Below are 23,099 nucleotides of genomic sequence, written 5' to 3'. Positions count from 1 at the left end.
TGTAGGAGAAGCTCATCCTAGGGAAGCATGAAGAATTGAGTTTGATCTACCATATGAGCTGACACATTTCTTTACCATGGTAAAGAGATATAGAAGAAAAATTATATATAGTGCATTTATAGGATCACCCTGTATATTCAAGATTAAACAAAGAAGGTTTTATATGTATTACTTTGTTCCCCAAAAAACTAGAGTCATTCAAAGAACTAGAGTGAATCTGGGGTCATCTTGGGACCTGTAAAATGGTAGGTAGACAATTTTTTCAATAGAAGAAAGCAGAAGCACATGCCAGATTTAGAAAGGATTTAATAAGTGTCTCAAGTACTACTTATAAAAGGAGAAATCTGCTCCAATCAACTTGTAGGCATCAAGATGAAAATAACTGTGAGTCAAAAAGTTAACCTATAAGCATCTGCAAGATACAGAGATCTAAAAGCTATTCAACAGCTATACAATTCAAGTACCATGTTAACTTCCACTTATTCTTCTTCTTTCCCCTTGATCTAATACAGGAAAACTCAGAAATTGCCAGATTAGCTCAAGAGAGCTAGCAGTAAAGTGAAAAGAAAAGAACCCAGAAAAACAAAGAATACAAGTGTATCTTCCTATCCTAGAGAAAAATCTCTTTCATAAGCAGATCTGATGTGAAAGAAAAACTGACATTTTCACAGGTTCAGAATTTCATCTGAAATATTTTTCAAAAGAAAAAAAAAAGAAATACATGAAAACAACCAAATTTTAATGGATCTAGAGGATAGTTATTAGGACTGTGATAAAATATCTAACTAAATACATATCTATAAACACAGGCACTGATGCACATTTATAGAATTTTTATTGCCTTAGGTATCTTCATATTTTAGTGTTGTAGTGAGACATTTAACAAAATTTAAAGCATTTTTATTTTTCTCAAAAAGCTTCTCTCAGTTAGATATGTCTTATTACTTTTTTACATGATTTATGTATTTATTTATTGAAAACTATTTTATTTTATTTTCTTAAATCTTTTTATTGGTACATTTTTGGTATACAATACATTTACATATATCATTGGGTGCTTGTACCTGTACATGATGTATCTTGGTTCTTATTTTTTCCCCATTACCTGTGCGCCCTTCACCCCCTCCTCCCTTCCCTATTTACATACTTCGTTTCCATTTTTTTTCTCATAATTTTTCCTTTCCCTTCTTTCCTTTCCCCATCTCCTCCCACCACCACTACCCCTTTGGACCTTTTCCTATTTCAAAGTATCAATTATTAGTTATTAATCCTTTTAGTCCTTACTTACACTCTCAGTTTCTCACACCAGAGAAACTATTCGGTATTTACACGTGTGTCCTATTTTTTTCACTTAAGAGTATGGCCTCAATATGCATCTACTACTCAGCCATAAAGAATGAGAAACTAGAGTCATTTATAGCTAAATGAAAACTAGCTTATTTTAATTCATTTATTCATATAAAATATCCTATTCTCCTAGTATTTTCTCCCTTCATTTTCAGCTCAGTGGTTCTGCTGTTTATTGTGTTATAATTTCAATAAAATTCATCCTTTTCCCTAACCTACATTCATTTTCTCACTGCCAACTCCTTTTTAATAGCCATTTCTTCTTACCTTCTAAGACATTATAGTTATACCTTACAAGCATCTTCAAATCTTGTGCTCACATATATTTCCATGAGTTCACTTGACAAAGAGGAGAAAAAGTTATGATTGCAATTACTTATCCATTCCTGAACCCCATGGATGATTCTCTTAAAGTATAATATTCTAAAGATAAATTTAAAAGACAAGACATAATTTAAAAATAACTCAACCTTTATATTTGTGTGTCTTGTATATATGCAGTATATGTATCCCACAGCCACTTAAACAAATAAAGTAATGAAAAAATTCTGTAAGACACTTTTAGTCAAACAAAATGCCTAACTTGGTTCATATAACTGTGTTACTATCACAAAGTGTTATCCTTGGTTAATGTAATTGTCACTCTTAATTTTATTGCTCTCAATTTAGAGGCAATTGACTAATTTAAAAATAACATAATCTACCTTAGCATCTTCATCTTTCTTTAATTAGATCCATTTTTTGTTTGTAGTTTTACTTTGATTTTTCTTTGTTTTAACTACATTCCATCCCCAAAACAGAATTAACCTATGAAAGGTGAAACCTTCTCAGAAAAAGAGAAGTCAAGAAACTCACCAGACAAAATGCCCCGTTAATTAAAAGGGGGAAGACAATAGGGAACAAGTTCATAACTTGCATCCTGCACATTGTAATGTGGCTGTGTATATACCAGTACAGGAGCATGTATCTCAAACCAGGATAAACTAACAACTACACTGATTTTCCTTTCCAAAACAGCAAGTTAACTAATTCAGACATTGTTCAACCTACTGCATATGCCATTACTTACTCTCTCCTGAGTTTTTTTGTTCTGAGCATCACTAAGGAAAATAAAAGCCCCTATTAAAATCCTTATTTAGGACCCTCTCCAAATCCATACCCACCTACCCTTACCTGCAGATTCTTCTCATCTGACTCTAAGCTGATGCATTCTTCCTTTTATTAATACCCAATCCCTATTTTGCCCTGAATCACCTCTTCTTTTTCTTTATCAAAGGAATATTTTAATTATTGATTGACTGTCACATTATGAACCTCTCCTCTTTCCTGATATACTGGTACACAATAAATCTGAACTCTCATTTTCATGGAAACAACCACACCAAACAAAAAGGTAATAATTTCTCTTTGATATCTCTTCCTTTTGGAAGTAGAATTTTATATTTTATATTTAACTAAATTCTCAGAACATTTGTATCTACTTTTTCAATATGTATTACTTTGCTATTAACCCAGTATGATCTGGTTTATGCATTCTGTTTTCCAATTGGCCCCTGCAACAGCTTTTACAAAATATACTAAGGGCTTTCATTAAAATCTAAAGGATTCATTGCTGGCCTTATTTTATTTTACTATTTGGAAGCTTGCCACACTGGTTATCTTTATCTCCTTCTTCAAATGTTCATTTCTCAGTTTCAATATAACTTGAAGCATATATCCTAAGTCTTAGTATTTCTTCTCACACAATCCTTCTTACCTTCAACCTTTCTACTTTACTTCTAAAAGACACATCACAGCATATTATCACATTATGTAAATGAAACTTTTCTCTACCTCCATTTACCTTCTCTTCCAAAGCAATTTCATAATTTCTCATATTTCTAACAATAATATATATTCTGACAACATTCAAACTGAACTCACAGATGTAGTCTTTTCTTGAATACTCCCAAATTATATATTCCACTGCACAATTGACATCTGACTTGATGTTTCATAATAATCTCTAAGTTAATATTTGTAAATATAGTTGTTAATCCTTACTACTTTGCCAACATTTATTTCCTCTTCAGTTCTAGTAACACTATTAATTTTTAAGCAACACATCACAATGCAAAGTAAATCTAAAATTATTCTCAATCTTTTCTTTTAACTTATCAGCAAATTTTTTCAGTTCTACTCTTAGAATAAATCTCATATCTAGTTACGTCTCTACCTCTGCACTACCTCTATTTAAATCTAAGTCACTTGTGTACGAATTGCACTGTTAACATCCTAATCCGTATCTCTAAAGCTACTCTTACCCATTTATAAATTATTCTACACATACTAGCCAGAATAATTCTAAAACTCTAAATCAAATTATATCTGTCTTCTACTTAAATCCTGAAGACATAAATAAATTTATTATCTTTTTTGTAGTTTACAAAAGCCACTTCACCTGTCCAGTTATCCAGAATCATTTCATGCTCCATTTGCATTGATCTCTTTACTCCAAATGCACCCGACTTGGGCTAGCCTTTGCATTATGAAATATTGCCTGCAAATCAGAGCCTTTGTTTCTAACCTTTTAACATTGTAGAAATCTCTTCCCTTACCATTTCATATGGCAGATTCCATTCCATGTGCTTGATCTTAGGTCAGAATGTCAACCTTAAAGAAGCAAGCAATCTGAGAACCTAAATCCAAATATTATTAATTTTTCTAATATTAGAGATGTCATCAAACTATACAGTGAATGTTTGTATTTAAAAATCTATTATAGTTAAGACATGATGCCATTAATTCCCTTCAGAATACTTCCTCTTTTATTCAACACATTTATCCTGCTATTTTCCACTTTCTGAAGCAGTTTTGGAAATCTGCTGTTTTATCTTTATGAGGCGTAATCAAAATATGGAGAATGCTGCACATTGAGGCCATACTCTTAAGTGAAATAAATAGGACACATATGTGTAAATAGCAAATAGTTTCTCTGGTGTGAGAAACTGAAAGTGTAAATGAGGACCAAAATGTGTAATAGATAATGTGAAATAAGAAGGAAAGGTCCGAAGGGGAAGGGGAAAGGGAAGGGGTAGTCAGAGGGGTTAGGGAAAGGAGTAAATATAAGAAAAGAAAAAAGTAGAAACAAAGTCTTTGTAAACAGGGAGAGGTGGAGGGGTGGAGGGGTTGAAGGGCAGGCAGAAGAATGGGGAAGAAAATAAGAACCAAGATATATCATGTAAAGGCACAAATTCCCAATGATGAATGTCATATTTTATACCTAGAATTTATCAGTAAATTTAATGAATTTTAAAAAAACATGGAGAATGTTGCTATCCAGTGCCACCCAGTGGAAAGGCAAACTTGTAAAAGCATTATAGTGTCCACATACACCTTATTCACCAAATCATTGTTCCTCCATTTGTTTCCTTCTATTTTTCTGTCTTATGGGTTTTTAAACATTTTTATACACACACACATGCACACACACAAACACACACACACACATATACAAAATCCTGTTCATTTTCAAACTTATTTACCACACTGCTCTATTCTATTCTTTCCCCCATTCTTCTGATTACCTTTCTATTCAAGGAAAAGCCTGCCTTCAGGTTTTCTACCATCTTTCATTTATTTTACCATTTAATATGTTTATATTTTGGGTTTCTCACATAAGAGAAACCATATAATGTTTACACTTCTCTGTCCGACTTATTTCAGTTAACATTATGACATCAAGATCTAAGACAAATTCAATATACTCATTCACAAATAGTATAATGATTATTTCCTACATTTAATAGATGAGCAGAAATGTCACTTACAATACACTAGTTTTATGAAGACATTTTATGACATTTTTGATAGAGAAGGAAATCAGCTATAATTGACAATTCAAACTGTGCTATATTCAATTATGTATTATATTTAAGACCTGATAGAGTTACATTAAAACATATTAGCAAACACTAAACAGATTGTCATTCATTTACATCGGATTTATATTTAGTAAAACATAAACGCAAAATACAGGTTAAAAATATTTTCTGTAGCTATCAATTTCCAAAATCTTATTAAGAGATATAAGCACCCTCCTAGAATGAAGCTTTAGGTCCTAGAACTAAATCTGTCACTCTTAGGTTATATCATTTAGCCTCACTAGAATAGTTTCTTCACTTATAAAATTAGCTGGTATAAGTAGGAAATCTTATACATTACAAATGAGAAGGTGAAAAAGACATTTTATTTCATATGGGAACTGACCAAGTCAATAATAAATAGACTTCAGCTCTGAAAAGTATGATTTGTATGTAGTTGAAGAAAAGAATACAATCCTTGGCTATTTTTAGTCAGTTTACACTTCTCAAGGCTTATTTAGTTTGGCATTGAAGGAAATTAGTGTCAAATTCTAAGTCAGGCTTTACAAGCTATATCCAGCTTGACATCTGGACAGAATGTTAGTTTTAGCTGAAAGGTATAACTTGTTTCATCATTTTCATTTTGAATATGCATTTGTAATTTATCACATTCAAAAAAGTATTTGGCATGTAAATGTTGTATCAATATACCACACTGAAGATTGGGGAAAGCAATTTTTCTTGATAGAATTAAATAAATTTCCTTCCCTTTATTGTTTTAGCACATATTGTTACAAGTACTTAAGGAACACAGATTTAAATGGAAATTACAGGGGTTTGACTAATCTACTCTCAGTACAAATATGCTGTAAGTGATTAAGATTTGATAAATGTTTGAAACATTTGATTAATTCATTATTAAAATATTTTAATTTGAATGTCCCAAGTGTTTATGTAATAACTTAGGATTATGTTAAATATTGTTTTCTGAGAGTTCATTCCAATTTTTCCACTAACTTGTTCTGACTGCAGTAATTCAATGTGATTTTGGAATAATTTGTTTTGCCATCTATACACAACCATGTTTTTACTATAAACTTAATACCATGAAAAAAGTAGACTTACTCAAAACTTAAAGTAAGTTAAGTTTAAAGAATAAATTTGAAATTTTGTCCAATTCTGGTATAATTTTAGTAAATAGAAAAGTTCATAAACTTGAAACTCTTGTTAGATTAATCCCAAATCTATATTGTGGGCTTTTCTTTCAGTGATCAATATAATTTTAGAAAATTATTTGTCAAGGGCTCTATTAAATATCATCTCACTATACTGTTATTTTTTCAAGAAAATAGCCCATGCTATTGATATTTCATAATAGGGCCCATTTGTGTTGAATATTTTAACATAGTCCTATTTTAGTATATATTTGCAGAAGGAATATATAAATAAATGAACACATACATGCATGAATGAGTGAATGAATGAATGAGATTTTCTTTGTATTTAGAATTCAACTTGCAAATGTTGGTGCAAATATATTAGACTTTTCCTGCTGATGTGGTCTATCTTGAGTGTCTAGGACTTCCATCTGAGGCCCTCAAAGTTTTGTTTTGGACTTCAAACTGTAAAAATAATAAAATTTGTATGGGTACATTTCAGATCAATCAATAAAACACAGCTCACATGTGAGATTTATTTAAACTGTTGATCTTTAATTCCATGTGCTTTAGTCAGTATTACATTGACTATTACAAATCTTCTCCTTCTTTATTCCATTTAGAATAGTTTTCAAGATCACAATAGGGAACATTAAGAATAAACTTCTCTGAAAACCTATAGTATATTGGCAATTTCACTCAAGTTCTCAACTTGGACTTAGCTGGTTATAAAATAGCTTTTGCTTATAGTTATGTATTTTGGAGCTGCTGAGTTTAAATTCAAAACCAGTTCTATATTATACTACATCAATCAATAAATAAAAATGGGCTTTCACAATATTGGAGTAAACTTACTGACTTGAGGGAGAAGGAAAAAAATCAATGAAAGTAAGGCTAACAGTGGCTAGCTGTACTACTGTACTAGAAACTCCCTTTTTCAAGAAATAATTTTGCTCAAAAGTACTGGCAAATAGCAGTTAAGAACTCCTCATAGTCTGTTATGTTAACAACAAAGTTTGGGAATTTCAAATGGATACATTAGCAGTTCATGGAAGAAAGTGATCAGTCTAAAATCTCTTTATCTCTTAAGAAAGTCAAATTTTTAAATGACTCAAAAACATTTAATTTCAAGAAATAGCATTCATCTTTAATACTTCAGTAAGTGAGTAAGCTAATGTTTTAAAAATTCATCTCAACCTGACAATGGTAAGGAGCAAATAGGAAAAATACGATACATAACAGGAGTTCAATTCAAGCAGTGTTACTGCATGGAAAGAGAGGTGGTCTTTTTGTTACAACACAAGAGCTCAAAACTATACATGGCTTGAAAAAAATCACAAAGCAAAAAACTAGAAAGATTTAAGAAATAATAAATATGGAATGATGTAGACTAAGGAGATAGTAACAAAAATAATATCTGATAATTTTTAAGGACATTTTCCAATAGCCAGAAATGGAAGAACATGTATGACCCATCTCTGTGATACTAGAGAAAGACTGATAGAGTCTCTCTCCTCTCACTGAGAATTCTTATAAATTCGACAATGAGCCAGGGACTTAGCAAAGTGGCACCTTGCCTGCCTCACAAGAGCAAGGTCCTGAGTTCGATCCCTGATACCAAGAAAAAAATATATATTCAGCAATGAAGTAGCAGAAGCATATGTGTAAACAAATACACAAATAAGTGCGCAAGAAGGAAGAGAGGTGAAGACAATGTCTCAAACATAAATGTTTTTCAGATACTACAATCTGTGGAGAACTCTAATCTTCCTCTGGCAATGTGACAGTAGGGCCCCAGCTAATCACTTGATAGAAGAGTTTTGTTAGTAGAAATTTTTGTTCATATGTATTTGGGTTCTACATAGCATCATAATCAATTAACTTCTTAGTTATTATAAATACAAAAACTATTTTACTATTTTTGCCTACATTTGTTATTCTATTAATTTATTTGTAGCAGTTATGTTTCTCCTAGAAGTCCACAGCTGACAAGTGTGAGCAAGTGCTTCTTAGGAAGAGATGAACTCCTGGAAATCACTTGTGAAACTTTCACAAAATGCAAACTTCCAACACATCAATTACAACCATCAAACAGACACCTAGAATCAAATAAATTGAAATGAAGTGCATGTGTGTGTCTTTTAGTTGCTACCACTGCGATTTCTATGTGAGTCCTGAATTACGCCTTAAAACATGATTGTTATTTGCATAGCTTTTGAGCATTTCAATTTTTTATAATAAATATTATATATTATAATAAATAATATCTTTTAAGGGATTGTTTGAGTTAAAAAGTAGTGTCTGTTTGTAATTTTTTAGAGATTTTATTTATTTTTAAAATATTATATATGCTTTATTGGTGCTAAAATAACCTTGTGTGTCATATTGACCAGCTGCCATGTCATAAACGTAGGAACACAGTCTAACTCAAGTTTGCCTAACCAAATTTGCAGAAGCTACAAAAAGATCTTAGACTAATTACTACTGAGAATGACTCAAATGACTACAGCTGGAGAAAAAATTCACACTCCCCTACACACATGAGTGTGGCATTATAGCTGGAACTTAGCTGAATAAATATAAGCATTTTGAAAGCACACATTTAGAGAGAGGGAAGAAAATCTATTCATGAGACTAACTCCACTGTAAGAATAAGAGATTTACTAGTAATGTGTTTTGAAATTTACTTTTTTTCCACATTGGTTAATTGCTGACAAGACAATGTAATAGCATTGTTCATAATTTACTTCTACATGACAGATGTAACGTATTAACCAGTACTTCACATTCTCTCTGATAGCTATGACATTGAATTATTTGCTGTATTTTTAGGCTTACCAAGAAAAAGTCGTGCTATTCCTTTGATTGTAAGCTATTTTCAGCACGTTTCATTTATGTGATTTAATTCAATAACATGCAAAGAGATGATGCTTGGTGTAGAGAAAATAGATTCATTTTGCTCTCTATACACTAAGCATGATATTTTGGAGATACTTCCTTAAGGGAAATCATTAAAAAGAAATTGCTATCAAATTGGTTTTAACATGAGCTTTAAAGATTCAGGGATATACTGAGAGGAAAGTAAATTATATAGAAGAATTCTATATCAGAATAATTTTTCAGTTGTCTTTAATTTCTATCTGCTTTTTAAAATGTAGGATACTGAAAGTAGATATATTCTGGGAATAGTACTCACCCAAAAGCTTTAATTAGATAATTATCATTGATTCATTTATCTTAACTTAAAATATAAATTGTATATGTATTATCTTCTTTCCTTACCCAATGAATTTTTTCAATTATTTCACCAAACATGCATCAAATCAGAGAAGTTGGGTTCTATGTTCCTGTTTTTCTTTTCTGTGCCACTTTGAGTTTCTAAGGGCATCAAATCAAATGCTGTACTACATAGCTGGGTGTATTTCAAGGTAAAGAAATGGCACGTGAAAAACATCCTTGACTGTTATCCTCTCAAGATCATCACCATCATCCTCTAAGTCACTGATTTTCTGGAGACAATTTGAGGATTCTTTGATTGATGTGTTATACTGATTATCTCACTCATTCCAGAAAGCACAGTAGAAGACACAGGAAGAGCAAGTCTGCTCCCAGGAGTGGTTAAAGAAATTCTCTCATCCCAAACTCATTTTTCCCTTAAAATGGAGCAATGCTGCAATTTGACATTATGCTATAAGGAACTAGAAGACAAGACAAAACAAAATGTCTCTTAGGGTACATGACATCTAAGTTTAGCATTCTCTTTTTCACCCCAGAGGGAATTACAAATTTGGCAGCTCATATTCCATGACACAGGTAGTGTATATTTCACAGTGAAGTTTAAACTTCAGTAGGATTGAGTACAGCTAGTTGAAGGAATTGATGAATACTACAAATACTCCGATATTGGAAATGAGAGACTACCAAATGTTTACATTACAAACATGCTAGCAACAGAACTGAAACCACTTGGAGACTGCCTTAATATAGTCCAGGCTTACCCTTTGCTCTCCTTAAAGACAATTTCAGGGTAAATATTTGTCATTTTATGCTACTGGATAATTTGAAAAAAATATCACTCAAAAAGTTTAATCAATACTACCTTTATCCTTTTAATCACAAACCTTAGTAGAAAGCTGAATCGCTATTTTATATTTTCCTTATCTTGCTTTAATTAAAATATCTTATGTAACTAATAGATACAATAAATGTAATAATAAGTATAATTATTTCAAACATCAAGTTTTGTATAAGTTTCTCTAATTTCTCTCCAGGGTATCCCTGTTCCATATCATATTTGCTTTGACTTGTCCCCATCACAAATAATGCTGAGGTTCAGTCCTCAATGTAATGGAGTTGACACCTTTAGAGGTGTTTGTGTTATGACGCAGTAACCCTCAGGAAGAATTCCCAATGATGCTGGGTTGTGAGATTTTGGCTTGAAAAACCTCGATTGATTAGTGAGAAAGCAATTTGTTATAAAGTAAGATTGCCCATTGTGTTTTGTGTCTTTGCTGGTACCCACTGGTTCTTCTGTTGTTGTCTATTTATTTGTTTTTACCATATGGTGATCCAGTACAAGGTTCTCCCAGATTTCCTTGCCTGATATAAGATCTCCAGCCTCCAGAACCACAAATTAACTAATCCTCTGTTCCTTATTATCTGGTTTCAAGTATTCAGTTATAGCAACAGAAAACAAATTGAGATGATATAATTATGTTCTACATGTCTTCTGTTGCTAAAAATAATTAAAAAAAATCTGAATTCATGAAAAGTTAGCTTGGGAAGTTCCAGTGTGAAACAAGCACTCATGAAGATTCCAAAACAGAAGCACTGATGCAATTTCCTCTTATTGTTATGTCATTGTTTTCGGGCTTGTTATGGTTGAGATCTAAAATGCTCATTGCTTTGAAGGCTTAGTTGCTTGTGGACTTTGGGGAAGTGATAGTATCATAGGGGCTCAAACTTCATCAGTGGAACAAACCACTGAGAGATAGATCATCATAGCATTATTGAGAGGTGATGGAATTAGAAGATGGGGCCTAGTTGAAGAGAGTGGGTCATGGAGCTATAATCTTGGGAACTATATAATGTCTCTGGCTCATCCCATTTCTCCTGGCTGCTATGAAGTAACCAGCATTCCTCCACTACCCCCTTTCTGCCATGGTATTCTTCTACCTCACCACAGACCCAGAAAATATGGAGCTGACAACTGTAGCCTAAAACTTCTGAATGACAAAACAAATCTTTCCTCTTGAACAGTGACTTATGTCAGGTATTTCATCACAATTTTGGCTCTTTCTTCATTTGTTTTTTTTTATGGTGAGAAGACATATAAATATCTATCAATTGTGAAATGTATTAAGTTTTACTTGTACTGTACTTAAGTTTATTTGTACTGTAAGGACAAAGAAGAGTGAGAGAATTTAACACATGTGCTAGTCATTCAAACTTTTTTATTCACTTAAGCAAAGCTGTAATTTTTTTTACTGCACTTAAGATTGTTAGAGATATAAAGCATCAAAAATGCTCAAAAATAAGTCACTCATTATTTTTCTCCTTTTTAGTCTAAGGATTAAAAGTCTATATTCAGATTTGGTTTAACTTCCACCGGCCAAAAGCATGCAGATGTTTTAGGAAAAAAAATGTTTTAAAAATATTTTTGAGGCAAGGTCTTTCTAGTTCAGGTTAGCTCTGAACTCACTATGTAGCCCAGGCTGGCCTCAAACTCATGGCAATCCTCCTGCCTCAGCCTCCCACAGAATTACAGGCATATGCCACCAAGCCCAGCTTTTTAGGCAAATTTTTTATTTTGATTTTTTTTTGCCTAGGGTATTCTCACAGTATCTATCAACCAATCAAGTGATAAGTGCACAGATACTGATTTCATGGGAATTTGGAGTCAAGGATCTGATCTCACTTTCTTCAGAGATTAGGTGTCACTTTATGAACATCCAGTGACAGTGATGTTTTCCATTGTGTATTTCTATCTTTGACCTTAGTTCCCAGTGGAGGTATTTTCTTCTTTTCTCTACGGACAACAGACCCAGCCCTAAGAGATCTTTAATTGGTTCCCTTGCCCTCTGTCATTATTCTAACTTCAAAAATTCAGATTATGTTCTAGAAAACTGATCGCTTTCAAAGAGTAACACAACCTTTACAAAATGCTTCATGGTTTTCCTTTGCTGATGTTTTTCTAGGCCATAAAGACTTGTAATAAAGACAACTAAAACCACATTTCCTTGTTCAAATCCTCCCACAGGATTTTGAACACTGCAGTCAATTTAAATTCTGCAGGGGATCTTTCTCACCTGCCGATAATCAGTCACTTGGACTGTTTGTCAGTACCTGTCATTTCCTCCTCTTCTGCTTCTGGCAGGCATTGTTTTATGGAGTCATTGAATCCTGGTTGCTATGGAGATTTCCCCACCATTCCAAAAGCAAACAAGCTGCCATGTATTTAAAGCAATAAAACATCATCACATTTAACTGGAACAAATAAGTCTGGTATAAAATTTTGGTACAAATTTACCAAGCTGCCTAGTGTCTATCTTTTAGAACTTTAAGCACACTGCTGTGCTGGTATTCTTTTATTTATTTAGGAATGCTTCTAGCATAGTGCCATATCTTTGAAATGTTGGGAGGAATCTGAGAAGTCTAAGGTAATGGTAATGCATAACTTAAGTCAGCTTGCAATTAGAAGTTCCTTTCCTCTTCCAGAGTTGGCTTTGATCCTTTCACCAATTGTATATGCTCAACTTTCTCTTCCATTAGGAAGAAATTCATATTAAGAAAGTACTAATTCTCTACAAAACATAAGCCTATAGTGGAATCACTATGAGAATTCTTTAGGTGGGTATGATTATTTCTGATGTTAAAGATATAAAAATCTTATTGTGTCCCTAGAATCCACAATGCCTTATCGATACTGTACTGCACCTTCTAATGTGTCAATCTTTTTATTGTATGTTTAATTCTCATTGATTTTCTTGGCGATTACATGTATATCTAAAGTGAATATGCACCACACAATTTTTGAAGTTTGTTATTAGACTTGAAGAATTTCTAAGCTCTCATATATAGAAAATAAAAACAAAGCTTTATATAGTTAAAAATTCCTAATATACAATTTACTCATCTTATAGTTGTACAGATGCTGATGTCATTGGGAGCTGTTATGACAGAAACTGGTGCAAGAGCTTCAAAATATCTCCCCACTGCTATAGTAAAAGGACAGCAAAATTGACTTTCACAATACTCCGATTATTTGTATTACATAAAAAAATCACTAAGTCATACGTATTTAAAGCCCCCTTCTATTATAATGAATTATTTCATTATATACTTTTGTTTCACTACACTCTATATTTCCATTAATTAAATAAACTTGAGAAGTTATCTTTTAGGGATTTAAGAGTGACTGAATTATATATGAAGGACAAGAAATCTGGACAAGGGTATTATGCCATGTTTAAAATAAAGTCATCACAATTTTATACAGATAATGGAGAGGTATCATGATTCTTGAACTCCCAATTCTCCTCCAAAGAAATGTGAATTAGAAGTTGTTTAAAAGAACTTTAGAAAATAAGTTACATGAAATTAACATTAATATTAGGGAGGCAAAGAACATTCACATTTGTTATGAATACTGTCTCCTACCAAGGGTAGTATATCTCTAGACTTATGTAAGATTCTTAGGCACAATAGGTATGCTTATAAGCAGAATTTGTTTTATTCATATTCAAAATAAAACAATTCAATTATGGTACAGCATTTACAGCCTCAGGTAAATTTCTTTGTACCCTAAATTTCCAAACCCATAATAACAGAAGAAGGAAAAAGAAAAGAAAGATGGCAATTGTTTCTAAATCCCTAACCAATCATGTCCACTCTCAAGGTTCTGACTTTCCTTTAACAGGAAAAGTTGAATAATTTTATTGCACTAATTTTCACTTTTCTACATGAGTTAGAACACTGTTGAACATTTGATCAAGTTTTGATTATGATATATGAACTCTTAGATAGCAAACATGATTCTGATTCCTGATAAAAAAGTTTTATATGAAAGGAAAAAATCAGTCAACAAGTGAAAACCCAAGGTGTGTCTTCATGTGTCTGATTACTGATATTGTAGAAGCTCTTGTATATTGTTAATATTTTGAATTTTCTTGTTAATATCACTGCTTTTTATAGGAAATCTAAGAGTATTTAAATTCACAATATCAGACTAGTTAGACCTACTAGAAAATGTTTTGCCATTCATTGTTTTGCGTAAGATTTTGTAAACTTGCATTCTTCCTAATTTATCAACTGTTAAAGTTTAAAAAAGAATGAATAAAATTACTTATTAAATATGTTTCCATTACATTGCTCACTTATGGTTTGGTTTTGTTAACATAATTGATAGATAAATTGTTAGATCTTGAATATATTATAAAATCCCTATCATCTGGAAAATCTTTGTATATACAAATGGGCTATAACTGATTTTTAAAGGAACATTAAAAACACTATTCAAATATGATTACCAAAATATCAGGAATACTATCAAGAACCATCACTACTCTTAAAATCTTTTTGTAAGTCAAGGTCATTATTACAAAAGTCAGTATGTTGCTAGATCCAGGAGGTGGCACTCTTGTACTGTTCATTATGTTGTACAAACTGATATTTATTTTCTCTTTTCCCCCCTACCTTTCTCTGTTTCTACACACATACACAAACACATTTAGATAGATATATGCATATTTACAAGTATAAACATACGAAACTGAATACATTTATACAATAAATGCTTGTTCACGTGGCAATTTGAGAGTACAATTTTATATATATTTATCCATGTAATATTTTGACTGGTATATGGAGTTAATGATTTATTTTAGTAATTAATTTAGAACATTTTTTAAATAGATCAAGTAACTTTTGTTGTAAAATTAGGACATGAGTGTCCTATTGAATAATAATATTGTTTCAACAATTACTCAATGCAGTATTAAAGCAAAATAATGTTACATAGAATTGATGTTTAAAAATCCCATCCATGTAATATAATTGTACTTATAGTTTTGTTTGAATTACACAAAATATATCAGGTGAAAGAATTGGAATAGTGTGATTTATCATTTAATTTACTTAAATGTGAAGTTCGTTATACATAATAAAATGCAACTTGTGATCAAGAAAAAAGCAAATTGGCTATGTCAACTACAACAGTTTTTAATAAACAGAAAACTGATTTCTAGATGAATAAAACTCTAAGATATAATGCCTCCAGGAAATTTGCAACAGTATATGAAAATATTGGTTGAGGAGAAAAAAACCAAATACCAAAAAAAAACCCTACAGACTAATATAAGTAGTTTGAAAAACCAAAGACTATAGGATAAAAAGCAGAAAACACGGAATTCGAAATAAAGTTCAAAAATATAAATGAAATATAAAGTCATCCTGAAAATGTAGAAACTTTGTTGTGACAAAGCAAAATCTATTTTTTCAAATTACACACATTTGATTCATTCATGAGACAATTCTGTTTCCCTTTCTCTCCACATACATGGTGATACAGTATCATGAGGCAGTCAATAGGGCATCAGACGTAACTGTGAAACCAAATGTGATACATGCTCTTGCTTGACACATACGGATGAGGTGACCTTAAGCAACATACTTAATCTGTTGGAGAAAACAGCCTTTTGGGGGAAATAAGGGCAATGTTACTTAAATTAGAGTTGCAACAAATTTGTTCCACTTTTAAATTTAATCTCTCTCTCTCTCTCTCTCTCTCTCTCTCTCTGAGACAGGGGACAGGGTCTCCCCATATAGCTCAGGCTGGTCTTGAGCACACTATGCAGTCCATTATGGCCTGGAACTCTCTGCAATTCTCCTGTCTCTGTCTCCCTAGTGCTAGGATTACAGGAGTTCACCACCACACTTGGCTAAATTTAGTTCTTTAGAGAGGATTTATCATGCTAGGTAAGGAATTCAGAAGCAATTTTTTTCATTCTTTATTCTATAATGCTTTTTAAACGTGAGTACAATGAGTCTTTTCTAAGTGCCTCATGTTTTATTTTTCCAAGAAAACATGTAAATTCATGCACTTATTGTAAAATTCTATTTTTTGAAACAGTGATTTTTAAAATGTAGGTGTGCTTTTCTTTTTGTGTGAAAATGGTTACAATTGTGCAATTTTACTTCTTGCTAAGTTGCTTTAAAAAATCTGACAAAATTTACAATTGTATTTCTGTGGAAAGTATCTCAAATTAGGTTGACAATGAAGTTTTATGGTCTGATTACCGTCTAGAAATGCTATGGTTCCTTCTGTGTGGGTTTTTAAAATTGAGATTTGAATATATTCACAAACTGCTATCTGTAATTGAGTATAAGTGAAATGTTTCAAGAACTGAATTCTAAATTTTCTTAAACTACTAAGTAGTGTCATTGTTTTAGATGGATTTCCTGCATTAATAATCCAATTAACAGAAGCATCAAACTGCTCAGAATAAACCTGATAAAACAAAAGTGGAAATGATTTAAAACAAAATACCGAAAGAATTGTGAGGGATAGAGACTCACAATGGCAGGACTCCTCCCCCACCTTTCATGTTCTAAAATGGCTTCTATAAGAGAAAAAAATGAAGTTAAACATAGCGTGCTATTCTTTAGCCCTAAAAAATAGCATGGGAGTTTTAAATTACTTTTAAGTAAATTAGATTGTTTTACTTTGAAGTTTAAATGCCAATTGTAATTTTTAGCAACTGTTTCAAATGAAATTGCATGAGAATAATATAAATTTGGTTAATGTTTAATTTTAATTTTGTTACTGTTACAGACTATTTGCAAAAATGAATAATTAAGAAAAAGTAATTTTACTTTTTAATCTTTACAGTGCACTACAAGAAAATCCTTTTCTTATTTATTTTTCTGTATATTATACAAAATTGTACTTTATTTTACATGGTGTCAGTTTAAAATGTTTTTAAGACCTCTAAACTTAGTGTACTTAAATTACTAAAGAGCTATTATAGCAACCTGTATTAAGCTTTGTCATCCATAAAATAAAAGACTACAACATAGTTTTTGTATGGAAAAATATATTAATATTTAATGATATTTTCTTAAATTATTACTTTTTCTTAATGTATCTAAACTAGTTTACAGATATTTTTTGTTTGTTTGTTTGTTTTGGTACCGGGGATCGAACTCGGGACCTTGCGCTTGCGAGGCAGGTGCCAGAAACCCTGAGCTAAATCCCTGGTTCTGCAGATAAGTTTTAATCAAGGTGATACCCAACTATTTTTCTTTAATAAGAAATGAATTCTCCGCATAACTTACTATTAATTTTGGAAGAGTAAAGTAAAATATGTAGCCACAGGGTTTTTGTTTTTGTTTTTTGCTAAACCTAAATATAGGGAAATACTCTCTCTGTCATACTTTTTTTTGAAAGTTCTCTAGCCTTAAAGTTTTGTGCTGTTATCTGTTTGCATCTTTGTTGTAAAAATCTTTTCTTGTACTCTGAGTAACTACTTTGAAGGTAATGAGACAGTGTATTAACTACTGTTATTCTCTTATAATTTTCTTATGAAATTTTGTTTTACTTTTTCATAAAATAAAAAAGTACTCTGTACCTTGGTAAAATGGTGCAACACTTAGTTTAGTATCCTAAAGAAATAGAAAACAAGTTATATTTAAAATAATAATCACAACAATATTCTTTCCTTTGTAAAGACTTGGGAACAGTAAACAAATGTGTACAATATGGTGAAATCAGATGGCAACCTAGTATCACAAAGCAAATGAAAATCAGTTTGGACAATGTATCTAAAAGTGTACCTTGATTTCATTCAGTTGTGTCACATGTTGTATATGCTCTTTGGCCTATTAGTTTTTCAATCAGTATACATGATATTTACCTTTATAAAGTCCTATAAGATAAATGAATCTCATGCTAGAAAAATAAAAGAGGCAGGCTGGAGAAGAAAAAAGGAAATTGAAATGTGCTATGTACATATGCTTGTCCCCTACAGTGAGGTGAATGTAATCATTCACTGGAAACGTGTACTAATAAAAGTAAAAAAGAAAGAGAGAAAGAAAGATCATGAAAAGAAGATAAATTGCAGGAAAAATGCCAATAAACGCAAACCAATCTAGGAATATATATATATATATATATATGAATGATAGATAGATAGGAAACAGTAATATTTTGAAAGCAGTTTATCAAAGATGTAAAATATGTAAGGTTTCTCAGTAAATGTAGCACACATCCCTTCCCAGTATTTGCAGGCTATAAGTGGCATAAGTTTCTTGCCTGTCCATAATTTGGCTGTATTATATAAGGAGTCCATCCGAAGGAAGCTTTATGTGACTCACATGGACATGTCAGAAAGTAGAATTGAGCAAGTATAGCTCCTCCACTAATGGCTGCTACTGAGACTTAAGTTCTAGTCCATGAACTAGCAGGGCCTTCCTGAGTTAACTTCCAGCCCAGGTCAGCTTGATTGCAACTAAATTCTTTCCCTCTGAATTACACGTTTGTTCTCTTCAACAAGATGTGCGAGTGCCTCCCTCTTATAGTCCTGCCTGCAATACTTCCAGGGGTCTGGAAGCATACCCTGCTCCTTCCTTCCCACACTTGTAATGAATAAACACAGGATGTCCTTGGTGCCTTTTGTCTTTGCTGCCCAGAGCAGCTTGGATCAGTCTGAGACCTAGTTTCTTCTCTCAAGTCTGTGTGTCTTTTGTTCCTCTCTCTCTCTCTCTCTCTCTCTCTCTCTCTCTCTCTCTCTCTCTCGCTTATGTCATACTGTCTTGCAGGACATTGAAGATCCACTACAATGGTCTTTGATAACATTTTCCATAAGTAAAGTGTTCATTAAGAAAAAATAAAGAAATAAACTATAATTCTGAAATAAACTTTGGTTTTATTAAGTTAATCTTTCAGTTGTCATCAGAGTTGTCTTTTCACAAATGTTTATTAAACATTCCCATGTGCTTGGCCCCCTACTAAGAAATTCTGAGTTTGGTGTCTTGCAGAACTAACAGAGGAAGGTGAAGAAAAAAGCAGAGCCTATTCTTAGGAAGAGTTTTTCTTCTGGATACAAAGCGGAAAAGATACATAATCCCATGCACATAATCCATGCACATAAATTTGGAAGATTTCAATAAACTTACAAATGTTACCAAGTTTCAACAATAGGCATTTATTAATTACTTTGAAAGGAAGTCTCATCATCATAACATACAGTGAATGGTGCTGCCAAGCGTCATTCATTGGAAAGGTAGTAGTCTTCAATCCCAGAAGTGGTGTGTGAATCCTTAGTAGCAATTTGTGACAAATTTTGGTTCCTTCACTGTAGTTAGTCAGTTGTGAACTACAGTTGAAAGGTGAATTTTAAAGTTGAGTTAAATCATGGGCTATGAACAGTACATTTGATCTGAGTTGTCTTGTCATGCTGCTTTAGATCCCAACTTTTAAATGTAATCAGAGGAGATTAGCTTGACTTTATGGTTATAATCTTGAGACCAAAGTTCAGAGATCTGAATGTAAATCACCTCGGTCTTCTCTTTAGAAAAAGGTGCATCAATGAAGATACAGCATCAAGGGGATGTTGGTTTTATTTTTTGAAGTTGATGGAATCATGCAAGCTGAGTTTTACCAAGGAACAGAAGGTGAATTTTGAATATTATAGGTCTTCTTAGAGCATTTAAGAAAGGATATATATAGAATATTCCCTTAAAACGGGCAAACGCTTTTATCTTCCATCATGACAACATACTGTGTCATACATCTCATATCTCTTCTGGTATGGAAATTTCAATCAAATAAAAACATTGTAGTATGTCCTCATTCACCATATTCAATAGATCTGGTACTATGCTATTTTGAGCTCTCCTCTAAAGACAAAATGATTATGAAAACCAAATGTTTTGAATTGATTCAAACACTGAGACTGTCACAGCAGCACAACTAAAGACACTCATGAAGAGGACCTCCACAAGTACTTCAGAAATTGGCACAAATGATAGGAGAAATGAGGAGTACCTTGAGGTGATTAATGGCAATGTGTCTTTTATTATAATAATGCTTTTCTTTAAATTTGAACATTTGCTATAGTTTTCAACACATCTCATAAATAGAAGAAACAATATGCATAGGGAAAGCATTGTTAAACACAAACACACTTACACACACACAAGTACTGATATGCCTGAAAATACAAATTTCATCAGTTTTCAGATTTTAGACAAGGAAAAGATATAATCTTCCTACATTAACTGGAGCATAAAGCATCCGTGATATGTACAAATAATTCCAACTGCAAAATTGCTTTAATGATATCAGTGTAATGTTAATAACAAAAGTCAAATTAAGTTATCTTGAAATTAGTGTCCTTCTTAATTGCTTTTTATTTGAATCTTTCTTGATAACTTTCTCTTTTGTCTGAATCTAGTGACATATTATTGAATATGTTCCCATTTTCTTCTCCATTAAAATCTGTGTTCTATCAGCATCCAGAAATATTTTGATTTTTGTTAGAATGAATACAAATAATTTTGTACCACCTCTTTCATTGTTTTCCTTATTAAACAATAAAATATATACAAAATTCAGATGATTAATACAAACATAATAATGGAGATCTGCATATGTTCAATACATACCTAGTTTAGAAGTATGAAATGTTCATGCCTCAAATTGACAAAAAATCACTTTTAACTTTTATGTGTTTCATAATACACTAGTGAAAACTACACTTAGTATATAGTGACTGCTATTATTTATTTCATGCTTATGATTATTAGTTGACATGAAAACATCATAGCAATAAACTTTCTTTTAGTAGTTATTATGTTTCACTAAATGTGTATTTTTTTTATTTAATTCTCCTTCCTCTTACTCTTTCCATATTTATTTATTTATTTATTCATGTATTTAAGAAGTATTTTTTGTGCATCCACATGTGGCACATGGAATATAGCTTTGAACAAAGTATAAAAAAATTACCAGCCTCGAGACGGTTACATATTATTAGGCCAAGAGAAATAAGAAAAATGAACATATTACATGATATTTAGAACTCAATGAGGAATATAAGGTTGGGAGAGAATAAAAATGGGAAAATAGATACAGAAGGAGAGATAATCAAGAAAGTTATCTGGAAAAAAGGACCATTTCTACAGATATAGGAAGTGTTATGCCTTGTGTTTAGATGTGCACCCCCACCCCGCCCAAGGCCTCATGCAGTCATAGGTGGGGATCTAGAGCGTGTGATTCAGAGGTGGCTGGATCTAGACTGTGTAATGCTGGAATTGATTCATGGTACAATGGTAGGCTCAGGGGCATTAGGATTAAAGGTATGAGTGCTACCCACCCTAAGTAGTCTGGATAAGATAAAACAGGCAGGGCAACACTGTTAAAGTTCCTTGCTACTTTTGCTACCTTGTATGATCAATGAACTGTTTCTCCTCTGTCACATACCACTCTGTCTTGTAGCCAGCCAACTATGGTCTGAAACCTCCCAAACTGTGGGTTAAATAAACCTTTTCTCCTTTAACTTTGAGTGTCTGGTATTTTGTCTCAACAAGGAGAGAAAAGTAACTAAGACAGGAAGCAAAAGGAAAGGACCTTGTGGATATTCAGAGAAGCACTTTTCTGGGAGAGAGAACAGGGATAGAAAAGGGAACAGTTTTTTTCCACAAGAAGAACCTCAAGGTAATGAATCTGTTCAAAGTAAAATATATAAAAAACTTGTTTTATTTATATGAAATATAAAATAAAGAAAGTTATCTAGGCTAAGGTAGATTGAATAAGTTTTTGCTAAAATTAACTGAGAGACTAACACAAATTAAAATGAAATTATAGTATGCTAATATTTCATAAATTTAGCAAATATTTTCCAGAAACCTTTGTTTGCTAGTAATTCTGCTGTGGCTCCAAGCTACCAAGTCAAAGAAGTTTCAGAGCTCTCTGAAAAGTTATTCCTGTACAACACATAAATGTATTCTTGCAGAAGAGAAATATATTTATATATATATATATATATATATATATATGTGGTGTGTGTGTGTGCGTGTGTGCAATGCGTGATATTATAATTTGGTAAATATCTTGATAGAAGTAAATACAGTAAGCAATTGGAAGAGATATGCATACTTAATTTAGTTTTAAGAATGACCCAAAGATGCTTCAGAAAGGAAGTCATTTTCCCATATGACCTTGTAAGATACCGAACATATTTAATATTACACAAAGAAAAGGTCAGAGAATCCATAAAACAAACTAACAAGCAAAAGCAGAGTTTGACATGATTGCAGCATAGTTCTTCTGGGAGGAGTGATTAAAGACAGTCTGCAAGATTTGATTATTATAAAGTAGTAAGAGACCTTGTTTCTGTGTCAGCTAATAATAGAAACCATAATAATAATAATGTATAACACTGACTGTATGCTTTGTATGTACAAAGCAATTTTCATTAATTTTAACAGTTAATCCTGAGAGAAAAATCTATGAAATAGGTAGTATTTTTGTCTTTATTTTACAGAGGAGAAAGTTTAAGCTAACTAACCTTTGCAGGTCAGAAGACTAACTGGTTAAACCAGGATTACAATAATTGGTCTTTCATCACATAGCCAAATTTCTAAGCCAGGCAATGGACATTTCCATGAAGTTGGGTCACTAAGCATAGGACATGTTAGATCTTGTCCTATTCATTTTATCAATGAAGAAAATGAAGGAAAATGAACTTGTTTG

General features: G+C 32.2%; 1 long non-coding RNA gene across 1 annotated transcript; it reads left to right on the top strand.

The window, feature by feature from the left end:
• Positions 1-11,291: 11,291 nt before the first annotated feature.
• LOC110348983 (uncharacterized) lies at positions 11,292-22,048 on the top strand. Its single transcript, XR_002394631.1, has 3 exons — positions 11,292-11,618; positions 19,918-20,017; positions 21,935-22,048. It is a non-coding gene; the product is annotated as an uncharacterized LOC110348983 (long non-coding RNA).
• Positions 22,049-23,099: the final 1,051 nt, after the last annotated feature.

Source organism: Heterocephalus glaber, unplaced genomic scaffold, assembly GCF_053883595.1.
Source record: "Heterocephalus glaber isolate CG9 unplaced genomic scaffold, H.glaber_assembly_v1.0 deba00001577, whole genome shotgun sequence".
Lineage (NCBI taxonomy): Eukaryota > Metazoa > Chordata > Mammalia > Rodentia > Bathyergidae > Heterocephalus > Heterocephalus glaber.
The sequence above is the reverse complement of the archived record's forward strand: the minus strand, read 5'-3'. Positions and strand labels throughout refer to the sequence as shown.